The following is a 23604-nucleotide window of genomic DNA, read 5'->3' as shown; positions in this document are numbered from 1 at the left end:
TGGGGCCACAATGACGCTATTCAGCATGAATCGCATCACCAGCCCCTCCGCTGCCAGGATTTTTACAGTAAGTGCAGAAGTGGGTGGACGGGTCGCTGGTACCAGCAAGGCTTGTCTGCTTTTCCGGGGGGCCGGGAGCGGCACACGATTTTCGGGAGGCTCCCGACCAAATCGGGAGGGTAGGCAAGCATGACACAGCACAGTGTGTAAAATGAGGAGGACAGCGTTTCTGTGTAGTTACCTTACACATACCGTATAAGGAGACAGGACATGTATAGGATATATTAGCAGGTGTATCTGGCATATATATGAGGTGACAGGACATGTATAAGATATATTAGGAGGTGTATATGATATACTGTATATGAGGAGACAGGACATGTATTGGATATATTAGGAGGTGTGGATGATAGGACATTTATATATTTGTAGGTGTATATATGACATACATATGTGAAGTGTTAGGACATGTACATTGTATATTATACATATATGACATAGTGGAAGGTGAGGGGGACACATGAGGCTGTCGGACGCCGCCATCTTCCCGGACCTGCCTTGACCACAGATTCGGTTTCGGTCTGTCTAACATCTGGAGATCAGTCTCTGCCTGAGCTTGGGCGGCGCCGCTGCTGCCAGGACATTTCCCCCTGCCCTCCGCCGGGAGACATGTGTCTCATTGGTGCAGCCCACTGCTCCCAAAGCCCTGGAGGTGTAGTTTCGGTCATTTCCCCCTGTCCTCCACTGCCATCTGCTCGGAGACATGATCCGGACCGGTCTCCACTTACTGACCCAATGTGACCTCTTGTGCAGGGGCGAGTCAGTGTGACAGCACCGAGGGTGCGGCCGCTCTGCTGATGGGCCTTGTACTCTTATATATATATATATAACTTGTACTGTTTTATATATATGTGGATCCGCCACTTTTCGTGTTTTGTGTTTTGGTTTTGGATCTGGATCTTTCTTCGTGTTTTGGATCTGGATTGGTTTTGCCAAAACCACCCTTCCGTGTTTTGGGTTCTGGGTTTTGTGTTTTTGGATCTGTATTTTTTTAAAAAAAGCATAAAAACAGCTAAAATCACAGAATTTTGGGGTTTTTCTGCTCCTATGATATTATTAACCTCAATAACATTAATTTCCACTCATTTCCAGTCTATTCTGAACACCTCACACCTCACAATATTTTTTTTAGTCCAAAAGGTTGCACCGAGGTAGCTGGATGACTATGCTAAGCGACACGAGTGGGCGGAACAAACACGTGGCCCATGTAGGAGTGACACTGCAGTGGCAGACAGGATAGCAGTTTGAAAAACTAGGCCCCAAACAGTACATAATGCAAAGAAAAAAAGAGGTGCAAGATGGAATTGTCTTTGGGCCCTCCCACCCACCCTTATGTTGTATAAACAGGACATGCACACTTTAACAAACCAATCATTTCAGCGCCAGGGTCTGCCACACGACTGTGGCTGAAATGATTGGTTCGTCTGGGCCCCCACAAAACAAGGTGGCAATTAATCTGTCCCTGCACAAACTGGTTCTACGGAGGCAAGATGTCGTCCTCATCCTCCTCATCCACCAATTCTTCACCCTCTTCAGTGTTGTGTACATCCTCATCCTCACAGAGTATTAATTCGTCCCCACTGGAATCCACCACCACAGGTCCCTCTGTATGTTCTGGAGGCTGGTCTCCCTGGAAGAGTTGATAATTAATTTTTACAAACATCATCTTCTCCACATTTTGTGAAGCAACCTCCAACGCCTTTCGCTGACAAGGTTCCCGGCTGCACTAAACACTCTTTCGGAGTACACACTGGAGGGGGGGGGGGGGGGGCAACTCAGGTAAAATAGAGCCAGTTTGTACAGGGGCCTCCAAATTGCCTCTTTTTCCTGCCAGTACAGGTACGGACTGTCTGACATCCCTACTTGGATGCTGTCACCAATGTAATCCTCCACCATTCTGTCAGTGGTGACAGTATCATATGCAGTGACAGTAGACATGTCAGAAATTGTTGGCAAGTCCTTCAGTCCGGACCAGATGTCCAAACCGGCCCTTGACTTATGACACAGGCACACGCTTGGCGCTGCTACTGTGTTGATGCACTTTCGGCTACAGAGCACACAAGTCACAAACACAGAAAAAAAATTGTTTTTTATTTTTTGGAGCACTTTGGGCTTACACCACCCTTCAACAGACTAGCCAGCTGGCCCTTGATTTATGACACAGGCGCACGCTTGGCGCTGCTACTTAGTTGATGCATGTGCGGCTACTGAGCATACATTTCGCAACAACAAACGCAGAAAAAAAGAAATGTTTATTTTTGTGGAGCGCACTTTAGGGGTTACACCACCCTTTAACAGACTTATGGGACACAGGCGCAGGCTTGGCGCTGCTCCTTTGTTTATGCACGTGCGGCTACTGCGCAAACATTTCGCACACACAAACAGAAAAAAAAGAATTGTTTATTTTTTGTGGAGCGCACTTTGGGGGTTACACCACCCTTTAACAGACTTATGACACAGGCGCTGCTTCTTTGTTGATGGACGTGCGGCTACAGCGCACACAATTCACAACACAGAAAAGAAGAATTTTTTATTTTTGTTGGAGTGCACTTTGGTGGTTACACCACCCTTTAAGAGATGAGCCAGCCGGCCCTTTACTTATGGGACACAGGCGCACGCTTGGCGCTACTCCTTTGTTGATGCATGTGCAGCCACAGTGTACACAATTCACAAACACAGAAAATAATTTTTTATTTTTGTTGGAGTGCACTTTGGGGGTTACACCACCCTTTAAGAGATGAGTCAGCCGGCCCTTTACTTATGGGACACAGGCGCACGCTTGGCGCTGCTCCTTTGTTGATGCACGTGCAGCCACAGTGCACACAATTCACAAACACAAAAAATTATTTTTTATTTTTGTTGGAGTGCACTTTGGGGGTTAAACCACCCTTTAAGAGATGTGCCAGCCGGCCCTTTACTTATGGGACACAGGCGCACGCTTGGCGCTGCTCCTTTGTTGATGCACGTGCAGCCACAGTGCACACAATTCACAAACACAGAAAATCATTTTTTATTTTTGTTTGAATGCACTTTGGGGGTAAACCACCCTTTAAGAGATGAGCCAGCCGGCCCTTTACTTATGGGACACAGGTGCACGCTTGGCGCTGCTCCTTTGTTGATACACGTGCAACCACATTGCACACAATTCACAAACACAGAAAATAATTTTTTATTTTGTTTGGAGTGCACTTTGGGGGTTACAGCACCCTTTAATGGTCAAGCCAGCCGGCCCTTGATTTATGACATAGGCGCACGCTTGGCGCTACTTTGTTGATGCACGTGCGGCTACAGCGCACACAATTCACAAACACAGATTTTTTTTTTTTAATTTGTTTGGAGTGCACTTTGGGGGTTACAGCACCCTTTAATAGACGAGCCAGCCGGCCCTTTACTTATGACACAGGTGCACGCTTGGCGCTACTTTGTTGATGCACGTGCGGCTACTGCGCACACAATTCGCAAACACAGAAATTTTTTTATTTTTTTTTGGAGTGCACTTTGGGGGTTATAGCGCCCTTTAACGGACAAGCCAGCCGGCCCTTGATTTATGACAGGCGCACGCTTGGCGCTACTTTGTTGATGCACGTGCGGCTACAGCGCACACAATTCACAAACACAGATTTTTTTTTTAAAATTTGTTTGGAGTGCACTTTGGGGGTTACAGCACCCTTTAATAGACGAGCCAGCCGGCCCTTGATTTATGACACAGGCGCACGCTTGGCGCTACTTTGTTGATGCACGTGCGGCTACTGCGCACACAATTCACTAACACAGAAAAAAAAATGTTTTATTTTTTTGGAGTGCACTTTGGCGGTTACAGCACCCCTGATGGACAGATCACCCCCTGGACAACACTACTGCACCCCTTTAGGACTACAGCCTTTATGGGAAACTGCACAACAAAGTCCAGCCAGCCCCTATAGACTTTGGAGTGGACACAACCCCTATGGACAACTGACTGCACCACACAGCCCAGCCAGTCCCGATGACAGTAGCACAACACAGCCCAGCCAGCCCCTATGGACAACAGCAGCACAACACAGCCCAGTCAGCCCCTATGGCCTGAGTGGACACAGCCTGTATGGACAACAGCAGCACAACACAGCCCAGCCAGCCCTAGCTCCCACCCTCCCTCTTCACTGTCCACAGCCGGAGTGAGAAATGGCGCTGACACAGGGACCTTTTATAGAATCCAAAACCCGCGAGATCCGGAAGGCGGAATGATGACGTTTTGCCTTGATTTCAGTTCCGAGTCAGGCGGGAAAACCCGAGCCGGACTCGGTTCCCGGCTCGGATGGGGGGGTACGGGGGGATTCAAATTTGAGAAATCCGAATCCGTTCATCCCTAATATATATATATATCTTGTAGCCTACACCAATACATACACTATACATATTTATATACACCATATACATCTAATATATTTACTGTACACCTAATAAAAACTTCCCTATCTTTAAAAAGGGGCATATTTTGTCCAGTTGTTAAAAAACTGTAACTTTATTAATTATCGGACCCACAAAAGGCCCTACACTGGAACAAGAGCTACCTAACAAAACAAACCGCAGTTCTACCCATCCATGCCAAATTTCAGCTCAGTACGTCCAATAGCTTTTGAGATGTAGCCCATCAAACACCATGCCCCATCTCACGACCATGCCCTTATAATACAGCACTTTTACATTTTCTGCTGACTTTCCTCCTCTGAATAAATTAGTGATGTCATGATCACGTGCTGTATCAGACTCCTCTGGTACTGCTTGAATCAAAGGATTAAACTCATTAAATTGAGCGGTGCCAGGACTTATTACTGTGATAATGTGCCCACATCAAACCCCAAAACACCCCCCTGCCCCACTGTATCACAAAAATTTATGTAATTCCCCTCCAGTTCACCTAATAAAAACGGGATGTAGGCTCACAGGCAGCCATGTTTGTGCACCCAAGTAAAGCCACTGTACACCCCCTGCAGTAGGCCACCAACTGATATTGCTCAGCAAGTTGACAGTCCCTATCTCTATAATGGAGCATTTGTGGGCTAATAGTTTATAAACTGTAACTTTCCCAATTATCTGAACCTCAAAAGCACCTACTCTGGAACAAGAGCTACCTAACAAAACAAATCCTAAGTCTAAATGTGCCCTCTACCCCGAGTTATGCCTTCCCAAAAATCCCCCATAGACTACTGCAGAAAAGTGGTCCTAACAAAGTGTCAGAAAAAACTGATAGTTGGAACTCTAGATTGTTCCTAAACCCTACCCGTCCATGCCAAATTTCAGCTGGGTACCTCAAATAGCTTTTGAGTTGTAGCCCCTTAAACACCATGTCACCCTCTCCGGAATTCTCTACGAGAATGCCATTTTTTTTTATTCAGCCTTAATATAAGGGCACAATTGTGCCTTTATAATCATGACACCAAGGGATAAATTTACTAAGAATCGATTCTGATCAAGTTTGCTTTTCTTTAAACTCGATTTGCATAGTCGAAACTTGGTTGATTTTCCCGTATTTAAACTCGCAAATTTACTAAGAAGTGAGTTTAGCTGAAAGTGAGTTGGCCGATGGTGAAGCAGATCGATATTTCTCCCCGGAATAGCAAATTTAGATGAGATTACTCACCCGAGATTGCAGTGTCTTCTCTCTGCAAAACTCTCCCGAGCAAGCAGCCTGCACATATCAATGAGATATGTAAATGCTGCTTTTGTGGTCTACTTGTTAAACAAGAGTTAAATAAAAAAAAAAAATGATGTAGGGTCCCCCCTAAAAAGCATAACCAGCCCATGACTGCTCAGCCAGTCCAGGTTCCTAAAATTATGGGGAACAAAACAAGTAGGGTTCCCCCGTAATTTAGGAACCAGCACCTGCTGCAGGGCCAGTGCTGGTTTTAAATGTAGGGGGAAAAATGTATAGGGGTCCCCCTATATTTAAAACCAGCACTGGACCCAAACCGACCGGGGTTTAATGCCACAGCCAGGAGACCCTATCACCGAGTCTCCAGGACCAAAGCATTAACACCCCAGGCCGGTCAGCCCAAGCCGGGGATCTCACGGGAGGTGGGGACCCCCCAAAAAGGGGTCCCCCTCTCCCGAAACCCCAGGCTTAGGCTGAAGCCTGGGGTTCTTCCCCGCACCCCTGGAGAGGTGGGTACGGGGGACCATACATCATTTTTATTTTAATAAAAACACTTTAAATTAAGTACACATGCAGAAACATACACAAATCACACTGATCTGTGTATGTTTCTGCAAAACTCGCAGCTCAGGAGGTGGAGTGCTTGAAATTTCTCTGCGAGTTTGCTCCAACCTCACCCGAGATTGTAATCTCAATTCTTGGTAAATTCCCATGTTGCATCTTTTTCATGAAAAGTACTTCAGAGTTTGGCCGATGGTGAGTTGATTCGAGTTTGCAATCTCACCCGAGTTTTTCAGTGAAAAATGAGAACTCACCCGAGTTTGTCTTTAGTAAATTTGCTAGATAAAAAACATGCCTAAACTCACCCGAGAATGTCATCTCGACCAAACTCGAATCTTAGTAAATTTACCCCCAAGTGTTTTTTGTCTTTCAACAGACAATGATATCACGATGTAATGATTTGCTAGCATGGATATGAGAAAGCTGTCTAGGCTGCTTATAGATGGATCATGCTGCAGCTATTGTGTCCCAATATTATGTCTTGAAATACTGTGAAGTATGGCATATTAACTCTATTTAACATGATGTTGCTTTACAGACTTTTCCCCTTTTTCTGTAATCACAAAGGGAAACCAGTTGCCTTGCAACATAATGACACATATAAGATTTAAAATAAGTTTCTAATAATATAAAAGTGAAGTAAAAACTTGATTTAGTTACTGAATAACATTTTTATTCAGCTGTCAAATGTAAATTCTATCAGTCTCAAGGGTACCAAAGTTATATAGTATAGCAATGGAATACACTCAAAACTAAGAAATGCAATGAAACAATAGCTTAACATACAGCTGCTCCTGCATTATTAAATTGTATTTTGCCATGTAGGCATGTTTGTTTTTTAATTAATATCCACTGGATTAAAAACTGCTATTCTGACTACATTCAAAATAGGTTTATGTTATGTATGTCTTTTATATTGCATGTATTTATATACTTTAATAGTAAATATACTTTAATCACTTTATCTGTGTTGCGAATTTCAAAATGACATGTTATTGAAAAACTTTGAAAAAGGTTAATTACATACAGTATTTATCTGTTTTATGAAGCCTAAAAATTTAAATTGCTAGGAATAACCTTAGAAGATAATTAACTCAAGTTATAGCATTTAACTACCAGATAATTTTAAATTAGATTTCCATTCATCAGTAACAGCGTATTAGTACTGTTTGGTTCTCTAAACCAGTACTCAATATGACTAACATGTGATTACTCATTACTGCCATATTTGAAGCGTTTATTTGACTAAATACAGTATAATTACATTTACACAAATTACTATTTGGTATTCTATTTGTGTGCCCTACTATGCTCATTATAATATACAGTATGCATAGTACCTCAACACCTATTTTATCAGAACAGTGGGCCTGATTCAGAGCCGGACGCTCTGACCAGAGCGCTCGCTCTGAATCAGGGCCCTACTACCTAAACGGCCGCAGCTTGTCCATTAGGCTGTGGCTTAGGAGCACCACGTGCGATGATACAAGACCCATTCTCCACATGCGCAACATGGGCCCTGCACATGCGCAGTCCCCATACCATCAAAGTTGTTTGCGTACAACTACAAATGTGTACACATCATACTTGCCTCATTTTTTTTCCATCTCCCTGGGAGAAGCCTGGGGAGGAGAAGCAGATGGGTTGCGACAGGGGCAGGGCCTAATGGTTCACGTCATTAAGCACTGCCCCTTCACGGTAAATTGCCACAATTGGCATACATTTAAATAGGGGGCGGGGCTAAATGAGGCAATTCTTGAAGAATCATGTCATTAAGCCCCGCCCCCTACACGGGGACCCGCGTTCGGCGCAAAAATTGTCCCCATTCTGCCCACTTCACTAGGAAGTGGGCAGAATGCGGGAGAAATGCCTACTCTACTGGGGGTGCGGGGGGCTTACCCCAAAAAATCAGGCGCCTCCCGTGGCAAGTATGGTCCACATACATTTAGCCTCCTTGCACATTAAACAGCCCTTCTAGTCATGCCATGGCATGACTTGGTAGTGCCGAGCGTCTTTTCGTGAGACTTTGTCCCTTCAAAAGTGTCTTATTCACAAACCAATGCGAATAGGACATACAAGAAGCTTATGCTGATTAAAATAATGTATCCACTTACATCTTACTTCCTTGCCCAGTAAACATCCATTTTAGTCGCACCATGTCGTGGCGTGACTCGGTAGCACAGCGATGTGAATAGAACGCACAAGCATCTTCTGCTAATTAAAATGATATGCTGCTTGCCTATATTCTGTGTGCGTCTGCGGCTGTATCTACATGCGATTCATACTGTAGTGTAGCATTTCATGCAGATATAACAGCAGTCACAGAATATAGGCATGCTGCATACCATTTTAATCAGCATAAGTATCGCTTTGTAAATAAGATAAACTTGCTCCACAGCAGGGGTGAGCTGGGCCGGGGGGCAGGGTGCCAGATGCCTGCCCACCCCCGTCCCCCCTCTCCTCGCTGGTACCATTTTCTCTGCCTTGGGCCGGCCTGTGCACCGGGAGACTGTGTAACATCATGTGCTGTCTACGAGCGAGGCCGGGAGAAAACATGCACCCATTCAATTCCAACTTCCCACTGTACGATACACACACGTGGCCCTGCCTCTTTGTATGTCTCTATGCTCCCTATAGGTGAAACTGAGAGAGGAGACTTAGCAAAGCTGCAGACCCCTATTGGCTCAGCTTCAATTCTGCAGCCTTGCCTCTTCAGGTGCCAGTGCAGCTCAGTGAGGCCCTCCTTCATTTACCTTTGGAAATGGCAGCTCCCAAACATCACATGGATGCGCCGACCGCCGATGCCTGTGTCTGAGGAGCTGTGACTGAGCGGAGAGAAGAGAGTGCAGAACTTATGTAAGGGAACTAAAGGGTTGGCATATAGGGAAAGGGGAGGGGGGATGATTGATGAAGGGGTGTGATTGTTGGTTGGTTGAGTATCACTTTGAAGAACATACAACCGTGGGAGAGGTGAGTGGGATCGGTGCACCTTAAAACATACATGCCTACTCCCCCGGGATGGCCGGGAGTCTCCTGAATCACGTCATTGCATCCCGCCCCCTTTGCAATGCCATTAAGCTCGGCATTGTGAGAGGGGGCGGGGCCACAATGACGCAATTATGCGGTCATTCCTCTGGCCCCGCCCCCAATACCTCATCATTGCCCGGTCACGCCCCTTGCTGTATACAGACATTCAGCTACCTCCCGGAAGGAGGGAGCTGAATGTCGGCAAGTATGCCTTGAAAACATGCTGTTGGGGGGTGAGGGGGAGCTATACCAAAATATGGTTGTTACTAAATGTTACTAAAAGGGAAGGGTGTCTGGTAATTACTGATGGGGGGCTGAGTAGCATGATATTGAACAGATGGGAAGGGGGCTACTACACCAAAAAATCAGAAGGAGGGGGATGATATGTCTGTCTGTGCCCCCTCCATGTCATTCATGTTGTAGCTGGCAGCTTTACTGGGAGGGGGGGCACTAGGCTGCCGATATCTAGGGTGCCGATAAACCTTGCACCGGCCCTGGGTGACACTTCCCTATGGTACAAAGAAGAGCACAAGTAAAAGTACCCAGAAATGTTTAGTTCATTTTCAAACTTTTACCATGACAACTGCATGTTTAAGTTCATGTCAACACTCCTTCAGTGTAAGAGCCACTCCTTCAGTCAGTGTAAGAGCCACTCCTTCAGTGTAAGAGCCACTCCTTCAGTCAGTGTAAGAACCACTCCTTCAGTGTAAGAGCCACTCCTTCAGTCAGTGTAAGAGCCACTCCTTCAGTCAGTGTAAGAGCCACTCCTTCAGTGTAAGAGCCACTCCTTCAGTCAGTGTAAGAGCCACTCCTTCAGTCAGTGTAAGAGCCACTCCTTCAGTGTAAGAGCCACTCCTTCAGTCAGTGTAAGAACCACTCCTTCAGTGTAAGAGCCACTCCTTCAGTCAGTGTAAGAGCCACTCCTTCAGTGTAAGAGCCACTCCTTCAGTCAGTGTAAGAGCCACTCCTTCAGTGTAAGAGCCACTTCTTCAGTCAGTGTAAGAGCCACTCCTTCAGTGTAAGAGCCACTCCTTCAGTCAGTGTAAGAGCCACTCCTTCAGTCAGTGTAAGAGCCACTCCTTCAGTCAGTGTAAGAGCCACTCCTTCAGTCAGTGTAAGAGCCACTCCTTCAGTCAGTGTAAGAGCCACTCCTTCAGTGTAAGAGCCACTCCTTCAGTCAGTGTAAGAGCCACTCCTTCAGTGTAAGAGCCACTCCTTCAGTGTAAGAGCCACTCCTTCAGTCAGTGTAAGAGCCACTCCTTCAGTCAGTGTAAGAGCCACTCCTTCAGTGTAAGAGCCACTCCTTCAGTCAGTGTAAGAGCCACTCCTTCAGTCAGTGTAAGAGCCACTCCTTCAGTCAGTGTAAGAGCCACTCCTTCAGTCAGTGTACCGTTCTTTAAGCCCTAGAGCCAAGACAATTCCTGGATTGTATTTTGCTCCAATTATGACATAAACTGGTGACATGATATTCACATACTTAAGAGTATTGTGCTTTTGCATTATACATGGAGAATTATTTTTAAATATTCAGTCACTTAAATACTTCAACATTTCATTGCTATTTCACCCTCTAGATGTTATCTTTCTTCTAATACAGTTTCTTTATGCATAATTAATTTTTTAAAACACCTACTTTATCCCAACCGTAGCATTTTCTCACCCTAATTGCTCTCTTGTATATCACTCATTTTAAGATACATAATGGCTTCCAGTGACACTAATTCTAAAATACTTTCTCAACCAATAACAAACACATTACTCTTATTATATTGAACAGATGGGAAGGGGGCTACTACACCAAAAAATCAGAAGGAGGGGGGTGATATGTCTGTCTGTGCCCCCTCCATGTCATTCATGTTGTAGCTGGCAGCTTTACTGGGAGGGGGGGCACTAGGCTGCCGATATCTAGGGTGCCGATAAACCTTGCACCGGCCCTGGGTGACACTTCCCTATGGTACAAAGAAGAGCACAAGTAAAAGTACCCAGAAATGTTTAGTTCATTTTCAAACTTTTACCTTGACAACTGCATGTTTCAGTTCATGTCAACACTCCTTCAGTGTAAGAGCCACTCCTTCAGTCAGTGTAAGAGCCACTCCTTCAGTGTAAGAGCCACTCCTTCAGTCAGTGTAAGAGCCACTCCTTCAGTGTAAGAGCCACTCCTTCAGTCAGTGTAAGAACCACTCCTTCAGTGTAAGAGCCACTCCTTCAGTCAGTGTAAGAGCCACTCCTTCAGTCAGTGTAAGAGCCACTCCTTCAGTGTAAGAGCCACTCCTTCAGTCAGTGTAAGAACCACTCCTTCAGTCAGTGTAAGAGCCACTCCTTCAGTCAGTGTAAGAGCCACTCCTTCAGTCAGTGTAAGAGCCACTCCTTCAGTGTAAGAGCCACTCCTTCAGTCAGTGTAAGAGCCACTCCTTCAGTGTAAGAGCCACTCCTTCAGTCAGTGTAAGAGCCACTCCTTCAGTGTAAGAGCCACTCCTTCAGTCAGTGTAAGAGCCACTCCTTCAGTCAGTGTAAGAGCCACTCCTTCAGTGTAAGAGCCACTCCTTCAGTGTAAGAGCCACTCCTTCAGTCAGTGTAAGAGCCACTCCTTCAGTGTAAGAGCCACTCCTTCAGTGTAAGAGCCACTCCTTCAGTCAGTGTAAGAGCCACTCCTTCAGTCAGTGTAAGAGCCACTCTTTCAGTGTAAGAGCCACTCCTTCAGTCAGTGTAAGAGCCACTCCTTCAGTCAGTGTAAGAGCCACTCCTTCAGTCAGTGTAAGAGCCACTCCTTCAGTCAGTGTACCGTTCTTTAAGCCCTAGAGCCAAGACAATTCCTGGATTGTATTTTGCTCCAATTATGACATAAACTGGTGATATGATATTCACATACTTAAGAGTATTGTGCTTTTGCATTATACATGGAGAATTATTTTTAAATATTCAGTCACTTAAATACTTCAACATTTCATTGCTATTTCACCCTCTAGATGTTATCTTTCTTCTAATACAGTTTCTTTATGCATAATTAATTTTTTAAAACACCTACTTTATCCCAACCGTAGCATTTTCTCACCCTAATTGCTCTCTTGTATATCACTCATTTTAAGATACATAATGGCTTCCAGTGACACTAATTCTAAAATACTTTCTCAACCAATAACAAACACATTACTCTTATTATATTGAACAGATGGGAAGGGGGCTACTACACCAAAAAATCAGAAGGAGGGGGATGATATGTCTGTCTGTGCCCCCTCCATGTCATTCATGTTGTAGCTGGCAGCTTTACTGGGAGGGGGGGCACTAGGCTGCCGATATCTAGGGTGCCGATAAACCTTGCACCGGCCCTGGGTGACACTTCCCTATGGTACAAAGAAGAGCACAAGTAAAAGTACCCAGAAATGTTTAGTTCATTTTCAAACTTTTACCTTGACAACTGCATGTTTCAGTTCATGTCAACACTCCTTCAGTGTAAGAGCCACTCCTTCAGTCAGTGTAAGAGCCACTCCTTCAGTGTAAGAGCCACTCCTTCAGTCAGTGTAAGAGCCACTCCTTCAGTGTAAGAGCCACTCCTTCAGTCAGTGTAAGAACCACTCCTTCAGTCAGTGTAAGAGCCACTCCTTCAGTCAGTGTAAGAGCCACTCCTTCAGTGTAAGAGCCACTCCTTCAGTCAGTGTAAGAGCCACTCCTTCAGTCAGTGTAAGAGCCACTCCTTCAGTCAGTGTAAGAGCCACTCCTTCAGTGTAAGAGCCACTCCTTCAGTCAGTGTAAGAGCCACTCCTTCAGTGTAAGAGCCACTCCTTCAGTCAGTGTAAGAGCCACTCCTTCAGTCAGTGTAAGAGCCACTCCTTCAGTCAGTGTAAGAGCCACTCCTTCAGTGTAAGAGCCACTCCTTCAGTGTAAGAGCCACTCCTTCAGTCAGTGTAAGAGCCACTCCTTCAGTGTAAGAGCCACTCCTTCAGTGTAAGAGCCACTCCTTCAGTCAGTGTAAGAGCCACTCCTTCAGTCAGTGTAAGAGCCACTCTTTCAGTGTAAGAGCCACTCCTTCAGTCAGTGTAAGAGCCACTCCTTCAGTCAGTGTAAGAGCCACTCCTTCAGTCAGTGTAAGAGCCACTCCTTCAGTCAGTGTTCCGTTCTTTAAGCCCTAGAGCCAAGACAATTCCTGGATTGTATTTTGCTCCAATTATGACATAAACTGGTGACATGATATTCACATACTTAAGAGTATTGTGCTTTTGCATTATACATGGAGAATTATTTTTAAATATTCAGTCACTTAAATACTTCAACATTTCATTGCTATTTCACCCTCTAGATGTTATCTTTCTTCTAATACAGTTTCTTTGCATAATGCATAATTAATTTTTTAAAACACCTACTTTATCCCAACCGTAGCATTTTCTCACCCTAATTGCTCTCTTGTATATCACTCATTTTAAGATACATAATGGCTTCCAGTGACACTAATTCTAAAATACTTTCTCAACCAATAACAAACACATTACTCTTATTACCAAAAACCATAAATACTTTTTTCACTAAGCTTTCATAAGCCTGATAAGAATGTGAACAGACTTTAAGCAGGATTTCAGGATTTTGTGCTACTGTTGACGCTGTCTCTCCTGGGATACAAAAATGAATGGGTGCCCAGTCTTTACCTGGGATCAGTCTGCCTGTCACCAACTCACTGTTGTCTCATACTGACCCCAGTAAGTAGCAGCTGCACAAATGAGATGACAATCGGACAATACACATAAGCACTTGGAGTTGTGTAATGGAATGGTAGCACAAGTTCCAGGTTAGAATACAAGCCAAATGTCATGAGCACAAGCAGAAAAGAATGGTCAGAAACATGTTGGGGGAGTAATCGGAACAGCAGGCAACAGGCACAAGGATTGTCAGGAACAAGCTAGGTCAGTAACAGGTGATGGGACAGGCAAATAGATAGCAGTATACAATGGCAATTTACTCGTCACTCGGGCATAGTAATGTATACTGAGCATGCTTTACATCCATTGCGGACATTGGTACATTTCGCTCACAAATTATACACAGAAGAAAAGCAAGGAAAAGGTCCAATGCCGGAAATCAGAACACAGATCTGAAAGAAGTCACTGTGATCTGAATGGTACATCATTGTATTAATGCATTTGTTTATTTGTACATTTACATAAGAGACTGCGGATTTGAAAAGTTGCTGATGGTTGTACTTGGTGTCTTTTCTGGCTGCTTAGATTTGCATGTGAAAAGTAATCAGGTACATGTCCTCATATGCTCTTGTATGAGAATGCACTGCACATTGTGGCAAAGAAGTAGCGGTAAGAGTACATACATTAAAGGAACTAAGAGCTGCTATAGGATAAGACTGCACTATTTTGGCTCTCGGTCTTCACAAACAGGTTGTGGGTCCAGACAGTAGTTTTAAATTTTTGCTCCCATTGTTGCTCTCCCTCCTCTTTTCATCATGGAGCTGTTTAGCCCACAACCTCCAGAATAGGCCATTTGTATATGTATTATAATGTATTTGTTTATGCTGATAAGCACACAAAAGAAAAAGCAAATAGTAAGACATTAAAACAAGATGCAACACAGTTCTTACAATTCTGCTGTCCTACTTTGGGGTTATGACTATTTCACATATCTGGGTCTGAGCTCTGACCGAGCACTTATCTGAAGGACTGGTGTGCTCTACATAATCTAGGGTGGGAGTAGGCTGAGCTACTACCACATACATGACAGGCAGTGTAGCAGCTGTACTCCTACGGTTTCTATAGAGAATGTGATTTGCTGATGATATACAATGTTACCTATGGCTTGAAGGTATGTAACTGCTTAAATACTTTGCTATCAGTGCTCTGCTTTCACATTACCTACCCCCAGATGCAGGGGCGGAATGGCCATATAATTCATTGGGAAGACTCCCAGTGACACGATGGGACTATGGGGCCGCCTGTTGCATGTAGCCCTCATGAAAGACAACCTGCAGGCATCTGTCAGCAGCCGCCAGCTGAGGAGCTCTTAGCTACTGACATCGCAAGAACAGGCTGTCTTTTTGAGAGTCAGAGCTCCTGTCTCCTCTGGTCCCCACCAAGACAAAACTACACTACCACAGACAGGCAGAGCAGTCATCCAATTTAGTGCAGAGCATCTGTTGACGAGATGAGCCTGAAGCACATAAAGAGATCACTGCCTCCAGACAGGCAGCATGGTGTGGGTGGAGTGGCACTTGTGGCTCTGCCCAAACCACACCCCCAGTATGCAGGTGGTCTTCCGCCATCGGATGGCTGATCTCCGGCTCCCTGCAACAGTTAGAAATGGGGGAGGAGATCTGAGTTAAGGGGGGATATGTGTGTGTGTGAAGAAAGGAGAGCTACAGTATGTTAAGGGGTAGAGCTGTGTGCGTATGAGTGTGTGTGGGGTTTGGTCTGCTTGAGTAGGGGAGAGCTATGTGAGCGGGAGCTCTGTGTGTGTGTGTGAATGGGGGGGAATCTGAGTGAGAGCTGTGTGGGGGGATCTTAGTGAGTGAGGAAAGCTGTGTGTGTGAGGGGGAGACTGAGTGAGAGTAGAGAGCTGTTTATGTGTGAGGAGAAGCTAGGATGGGGATTGCTGTGGGGGGGGGGGTTCCGAGTGAGATGGTACCTCTGTATGTGTGAGGGAAGGAGCTGTGTAAGGGGTGGTGAACTGAGTGAGGGGGAGAGCTGTGGGGGTTCTGAGTGAGGGTCTGAGTGAGGGGAAGCATTGTGTGTGTTTGAGGGGAGGGGAGCTGAGTGAGGAGTAAGAGCTGTGTGTGGGGGATATGTATGAAGGGGAGATCTGAGTGAGGGCGGACTGTGTGAGAATTTTATATACTGTATGTATTAATATATACATTAATATGGAGCCCCTAATAGGTATTTTGCGTAGGGGCTTATGGGGTCTTAATCTGGCTCTGAGACTGAGCAGAAGGGGGAGGGGTGGAGCCATGGGCAATAACAAAGAGGGAGTTAGAGGTGGTCCCATCCCATCACCACCCCTGATTTCTCCTCTTTACCACCTCTGAGGTGGGTCCCACCAACCACCCTGGCCCTGACCTCAGTCGGCTCAGTTTGCACAGGGGAGAGATATGGCGGCTGTGTCTCTGCTGCTGAGGGGAGGCCTGAGCAAGGTGCTGCTGCTGCTGAGAGCTTGGGTCGTGGCACCCGTGACTGGGAGGAGCCTGTGTGGTGAGTCTGGTAAGGTCATGAATGACTGTTCTGACACCAAATGCCAATAAGGGGCACTACTATGGCAGGTGTATAAGGGGCACTACTATGGCAGGTGTATAAGGGGCACTACTGTGGCATAACGTGATCGGCATAATGTGAATAAGGGGCATTGCTATGGCATAATGTGAACTATGGGCTTTACTGTGGCATAATATGAACTGTGGGGACTACTGTGTAGCATAATTTGAAAAAATAGCCAAAACTGTTGCATAACGTGAATTAATGGGTACTACTGTGCATAATGTGCATTGTGTGCTTTACTGTGTAACATAATGCGAATAAGGGGCACTACTGTGGCATAACATGAATAAAAGTCAATGCGAATAAGGGGCACTACTGTGGCATAACATGAATAAAAGTCAATGCTGTGTGGTGCAATGCAAATTGTGGGCACCACTATGTGGTTTATGTTTTATTGGTGGAATTACTTTAGTGGGTTGAAATATATCTACCCCTCCATGTCCCAGTTTGATACTGCCCCTAATCTTTATTTTTAATTCCCTTTAATTTGTCCCTACATGCTGGACATGTCCCTTACCTGGCACACTTGGGGGGGCGGTAGCACACATATGCTCCTGGTGCCATTGCTACATGCTACACTCCTGCCTGCTGCTGCCGCCTCGGTGCCTGCTGGAAGGATCTAGGTGTTATGAGAAGACTGGGAGCAGATCTCGAGGGAATAAGGCTGCTGGGGGACTCCTTCCTAGCCCTGCTTCTCCTGTGTCTGCCAGGTGAGTGGCATGCTACTGTGCCCTGTGCTTCTATTAGTAACTTTTACTTCTATGCCCAGTTCTGACTATACATTACAGTGGTGCCTTCTAATCAGGACTATGCATCACTGTATCAAGTTCTTCCATTCTGTAGCTAGTGTATTTAAGGACATTTTTCGACTATTGTATTCTGTGTGTAGGACATCTTTATTATTGTGGCTGTTTTTCACTATTGTGCCCAATGTGTCTGCAGAAGATCTGCCCAGTAATGTGCCCACTGTGTCTGTATCTCCTCACTAAAGTGCCTGGTGTGTCTTAATCAGGTCTCCTCACTTATTTGCCCACTGTGTCTGCAGCATATTTTTGAAGATTCAAGTGTTGTATTTAAGTACTTACTGTTAAATAAACCCAGGGGCGGATTGGCCGTAGGGCTCATCAGGAAGAGGGGAGTTTTAGAGGGAGTTTGAGAGGCCACTTGTTTAGCAGAGCAAGTGGTGAATAGGCATCTATTCACTTGAGAGAGGGACTGGTGGTTTGCCTACAGCTCCCGGAGTTCTAGGCATGCCCTCAGCGTGACAAAATCAGAGGGGAGTGACAATTCACATGAGGCCACGCCCCATTTTCCAGGCACATGCCTTCTGTATGCGCAAAGGTCCCAGTCTCCATTACTACAAAGTTGGATGGCTTGCTGTATGGCGTTCACTGGAAAGCTGTCAGTACTAGGGTTAATGGTCTGCTAATGTCAACAACATTTATTTTTTTGTCAACAACGTTTTGCATACATAGGGCCACTTCAGGAAAGTTTTCCAGGGCCACTTTAAATTCCCAATCCGCCCCTGCCCAGATGGGTTGGAGGAGCTCATACAATTATGCTGAAATATTACTTACTGAAAGCAAGTTAAGAATGTGTTACTTATCTACTTACCTTACAGGAGCAACCATTCTAACTTGGGACTGATACACTAATACTGTCAGATGAACATATATAATTAGATCTAAAATCAATTCCAAACAAAAAGGAGGATAAGAGTCTGTTATTCCACTAAATAACATGTTATCTTTTACATGGAGCTGAAATTTTATTTTTTAAAACATTTTCACTTTTTTTTATTAAGACAATTGATGATCTAACTGGACATGATTTATTTTCAACTTTTTATATTTTTACAGCCATTTTCTCCTATATTATTTGTAGTTTGTATATTATTAGTGTCTTCAAAACTTTTTAGAAATAATTTTATATATACAGTGCCTTGCAAAAGTATTCACCGCCCCCCCTTTGGCTTTTTACCTTTTTTGTTACATTACAACCTGTAATTTATTTATTTTTTTAATTTGAATTTTATGTCATGGATCTGCACAAAATAGTCTAATTTGGTGAAGTGAAATGAGAAAAATATATATAAAAAAGAATCTTTATAAATAAAATTATGAAAATTGGCATGTGCATATGTAATCACCCCCTTTGCTATGAAGACCCTCAAAAGTTCTGGTGCAACCAATTACCTTCACAAGTCACATAATTAGTGAAATGAAGTCCACCTGTGTGAAATCTAAGTGTCACATGATCTGTCAGTATAAACACACCTTTTCGGAGAGGCCCCAGATGCTGCAACACCACTAAGCAAGAGGCATCACACCATGAAGACCAAGGAGCTCTCCAAACAAGTCAGGGACAAAGTTGTTGAGAAGTACAATATTGGGATGGGTTATAAAAAAATATCCAAATCTTTGATGATCCCCAGGAGCACCATCAAATCCATCATCATCAAATAGAAAGAACATGGTCCCACAACAAACCTGCCAAGAGAGGGCCGCCCACCAAAACTCACAGACTGGAGAAAGAGGGCATTAATCAGAGAGGCAGCACAGAGACCAAAGGTAACCCTGAAGGAGCAGCAGAGTTCCACAGCAGAGACTGGTGTATCAGTGCATGTGACCACAATAAGCCATACACTCCATAGAGCTGGGCTTTATGGAAGAGTGGCCAGAAAAAAAGCCATTACTTAGTGATAAAAATAAGAAGACACGATTTGAGTTTGCCAAAAGGTATGTGGGCAACTCCCCAAATGTATGGAGGAAGGTGCTCTGGTCAGATGAGACTAAAATTTTACTCTTCGGCCACCAAGGAAAAAGCTATGTCTGGCGCAAACCCAACACATCCCATCACCCCAAGAACACCATCCCCACAGTGAAACATGGTGGTGGCAGCATCATGCTGTGGGGATGTTTTTCAGCAGTGGGGACTGGGAAACTGATTTAAGTCGAGTGAAAGATGGATGGTGCTAAATACAGGGATATTCTTGAGCAAAACCTGTTTCAGTCTGCCTGTGATTTGAGACTGGGACGGAGGTTCACCTTCCAGCAGGACAATGACCTGAAGCATACTGCTAAAGCAACACTCGAGTGGTTTAAGGGGAAACATTTAAATGTGTTGGAATGGCCTAGTCAAAGCCCATATCTCAATCCAATTGAGAATCTGTGGTCAGACTTGAAGATTGCTGTTCACAAGCGGAAACCATCCAACATGAAGGACCTGGAACAGTTTTGCTTTGATGAATGGTCAAAAATCCCAGGGGCAAGATGTGGCAAGCTCATAGTGACTTATCCAAAGCAACTTGCAGCTGTAAATGCCGCAAAAGGTGGCTCGACAAAGTACTGACTTTAGGGGGGTGAATAGTTATGCATGCTGAAGTTTTCTATTATGTTGTCTTAAATGTTGTTTGATTCACAATATAAAAAAAACACAACTTCACAGTTGTAGGCATGTTCTGTGAATGAAATAATGGACACCTTCAAACAATCCATTTTAATTCCAGGTTGTGAGGCAACAAAACATGAAAAATGCAAAGGGGTTGAATACTTTTGCAAAGCACTGTACACCTGTTTGTAGTTGCAATATAATTTTGATATATGACTATATATATGCGTATAAGCAACTGCGTACTTTGCTGAATCAAGCCCACAGTCCCTTTGGGATTTCTTTGCAGCTGATTTTTGCAATGACAGAACTTAAAGCATTTTCAATTTTTCATTGTTATTCAGCACCTGGCTTCTTTTTGGTTTAAAATGCAATGTAGCCTGAGTAGGGTCAGTGAAAAATAACTTACAGCCATTATCGTAAACCCTAAGGTTTGCCAGATCAATCAGTACAAATCTAGTATTATTGTCATGGAGCAGTTTGCAGACGTCAGAGAATTCCATATGTTTTTGGGACACTGAGACAGAAAAATCTTGGGAAATTAGCATATGTGCATTGCTATCATTCACTTGGGGAGTCTTACGATAAACACGTAGGAGATGATCCTTAATACAAGAGTCAAGGAACCTCACTATGACCTGTCTAGGTCTAGCTGTGGTGTCTGACCTGTTGGGAATCTTACAATAGGCATGTAGGAGATGCTTCTTAATGCAAAAGTCAAGGAACCTCGCTATGACCGGTCTAGGTTTAGTGGTTGTGTCCGGCCTGTTGTGGCGTAGCTTATGTGCTTGCTCAATATGCAGGAGCAACAAGCAGTCTGTAATGTTTAGGGTGCTAACGATAACCGTGGAGATATACTCTGAGTGAGTCCTTAATGCTTTTAGGGAAACCTATAAACTTTGAGGTTATTACTCCTAAGTTACTCCTAATTAAACTAAGCTATACTGCGATATTTAAACTCTGCCGTCTCCTCACACAATTATGCCCCATAACTGCCCCCTCATACAATTTTAATTAGGTCCCAGAACAGCCCCCCTCCTCCTACAATTATAATTATGCCCCATAATTGTCCCACCTCCTCCTCCATTATGTCAGATAGTTGCCCCCATCCTCAAACAATTATGTCCCATAACTGCCCCTCTCTGCAGTGCCCCCAGTAGTGCTCCTTATACAGTGCCCCCAGAAGTGGTCCCCCCTATGCAGTGGCCCCAGTAGTGGTCCCCATTATGCAGTGCCCCCAGTAGTAGTCTCCCCTATGCAGTGCCCGCAGAAGTGGTCCTCCCTATGCAGTGTCCCCAGTAGTAGTCCCCTCTATGCAGTTCCCCCAGTAGGTGTCACCCCCAGCAGTGCCCCTTATATAGTGCCCCCAGTAATGGTCCCCCCTATGCAGTGCCCCCAGTAGTGCCTCCACTCCTATGCAGTGCCCCTTAAAAAGATAAAGAACAAAGACACAAAAAAAACCCCACAACACTTACATGTATCCCCGCACCTGCTGTTGTCTGCTCCTCCATCCTCCCGGCCTGCTCTGCATAATGGGAGAGACGTCATGACGTCTCTCCCATCACTGACTGTGGGAGCCAGAAGGTGGAGCTCATGAGTGAGCTCAGCCCAGCTCTGGCTGTGGGTGCCAAACAAACACACCGCTGCCGTGTAGTACGAGTGTACTACCTGGCGCCAGCAGCGGTGTTTGTTTCTGTGTACTGCGGACCATACTCACTGCAGTCCGCACTATACTAACCATCTGCGGGCCACTGGGAACAGCTCCACGGGTTGAAGACCACTGGCGGAAGCCATCATCAACTGAGGAATAGCCACAGAAAGAGTGGATGGGGGGAGGGGGTGTTAGTTCGCCCAGTAGATTGTTTTGCTTTGCTCATTCTGGTGCTAACAGTGGGTTGTGCTTGTATGGATGTGTTTGTCCATCTCCCGTCCACTGAAACAGTTCAGAAATGCAGGAATACTAGTAATATTGCAGAGAGACGTTACACACTATATGAAATTATGGTTATGTGATGTAGTATAGCTTATAAGTGTGGCGGAGCTACTCTTGAAAATAAGTTACACTTCTTTACATTGATATCAACAATACATAAAGAAATAATAATAATAATACTACAAATTATCGGACAAAGCAGATAATTAACCCAGTCTGTGTAGAGGAGTAGGCAATAATTATAATAACAGGTAAATGGATATAAATAGCAAGTATAATAGGCAACAATCAATAAAAAATATGCAAGTGAGGAAAAACAAATGTGTCCCCCCAAATGGTGGCAGTGCACCACAACAAGGATGAAAGTGGAAATAAATACAATATATTATATCTCAATTAAATCGGCAAACAGTAATTTCAACCACTAGATTTGAGAGGTGAGCAGCTGTAGTTATAGCAGGTATAAAGTACAAGAGCATGAGCTAAAATATGCACACAGGAAACCAAAAAACTTAAAATAAAAGTTTGTCAGAGTTCAAATAAGCAGAAATTAAAAATTAAAAGAAGCCCAAATGCAGGTAAGCCAAACCCGGAAATGTGGTCCTCACATAATGCAACTATCAATAGCATGCTTCATTGAAACTTAAAAAAATAAAGCTGACAGATTGTAGCAGCAGAAGGTGTCCAGTAGAAAATAAAATCCAGGAGAATTGAGCAGTCCACAGAAATAGTGCAGGTAGACGGTCACAGATAAATTAATAGCAAATTGAGCACTGTGTTGCCACCTCCATCCACTGTTTAATAGGGTTCATGTACGAATCCAGGCTAGGAGAAGAACAAGGTAAACAAAAGAAAAAGAAAGCGGGTAATAGGTTGGGATGAAAAGAAGGTGATGGGATGGCACAGGGTTCCCAAAGGAATAGGTATGGCTTCTACAGATGGCTGTAGAGGACATCGTAGAAGTTAGGAAAGTAGAGGCTACTTATCTGGGAAAGGGTAGTTAGGTCTTCTGGCTCCGGCATGCAGCGTCCTCTTTCAGCAGTAGATACACAACCACCAAAGCTACTGATTCTGCCTCCTAAGGGAGGCAGAACCAGTAGATGTTAGCAACTCAGCCCCTGAGGAAGTCACAAAGCTGGAATATAATCACCAGATTGCTGCAAATAGTGGTGGTCGGTCTTGTTGGGGGAAGTCTCCTCACAATTATCCAGGCAATACGGGCAAGCTTCACCAGGACCAGTTATTATTCCAATCAGCAGATGGGAACGCAGAAAGAGCAGTCACCAGAAAAAGAGCTGGAAAAGCCGGGGTCCAGAAACAGTAATCCGGGGAAGAGCTCCATAAGCAGCAAGTTAAATGTTCTGCCAACAAGGAGCAGACTGAATTCTCATGTAAGCACACTTAGGGGAGATAGCAGTCATTGGGTATCAGGAGGCACTGCTCAACCAGACATGTAGCAGACAATATTTATAGCCCAATATCATCACAACCAATGCAGGGGGTGTATATTTGAAAGCAAGATAAGGTCTAGCAGTGGTGGACTCCACAGGCTAAGTCCCACTTCTGTGAGAGGATTCACGCCAATGGCAAGTTGGTGTTCATACAGGCTATCTATGTTGATGGGCGGACTTAGGCGATTCTCAGTGAACCAAGGTAAGAAAGGGTTCCCCAAACTCAATAGGACTGGGCGAACGCGGTTACAGAGAAATTATCCTGTAATGTGGGGAAATGTAGGAGGATTGTAGAGGATAGTCTCC

General features: G+C 44.6%; 1 protein-coding gene across 2 annotated transcripts in view; it reads right to left on the bottom strand.

Moving 5' to 3' along the window:
- Positions 1–23604, bottom strand: part of TMEFF1 (transmembrane protein with EGF like and two follistatin like domains 1) — a 266232-nt gene that overhangs the window by 122849 nt on the left and 119779 nt on the right. The gene's annotated exons all lie outside the window — the stretch shown is intronic.

This window comes from Taudactylus pleione, unplaced genomic scaffold, assembly GCF_031769625.1.
Source record: "Taudactylus pleione unplaced genomic scaffold, aTauple2 ptg000186l, whole genome shotgun sequence".
NCBI lineage: Eukaryota > Metazoa > Chordata > Amphibia > Anura > Myobatrachidae > Taudactylus > Taudactylus pleione.
Note: the sequence above shows the minus strand (reverse complement) of the source record. Positions and strands in the feature narration are given on the sequence as shown.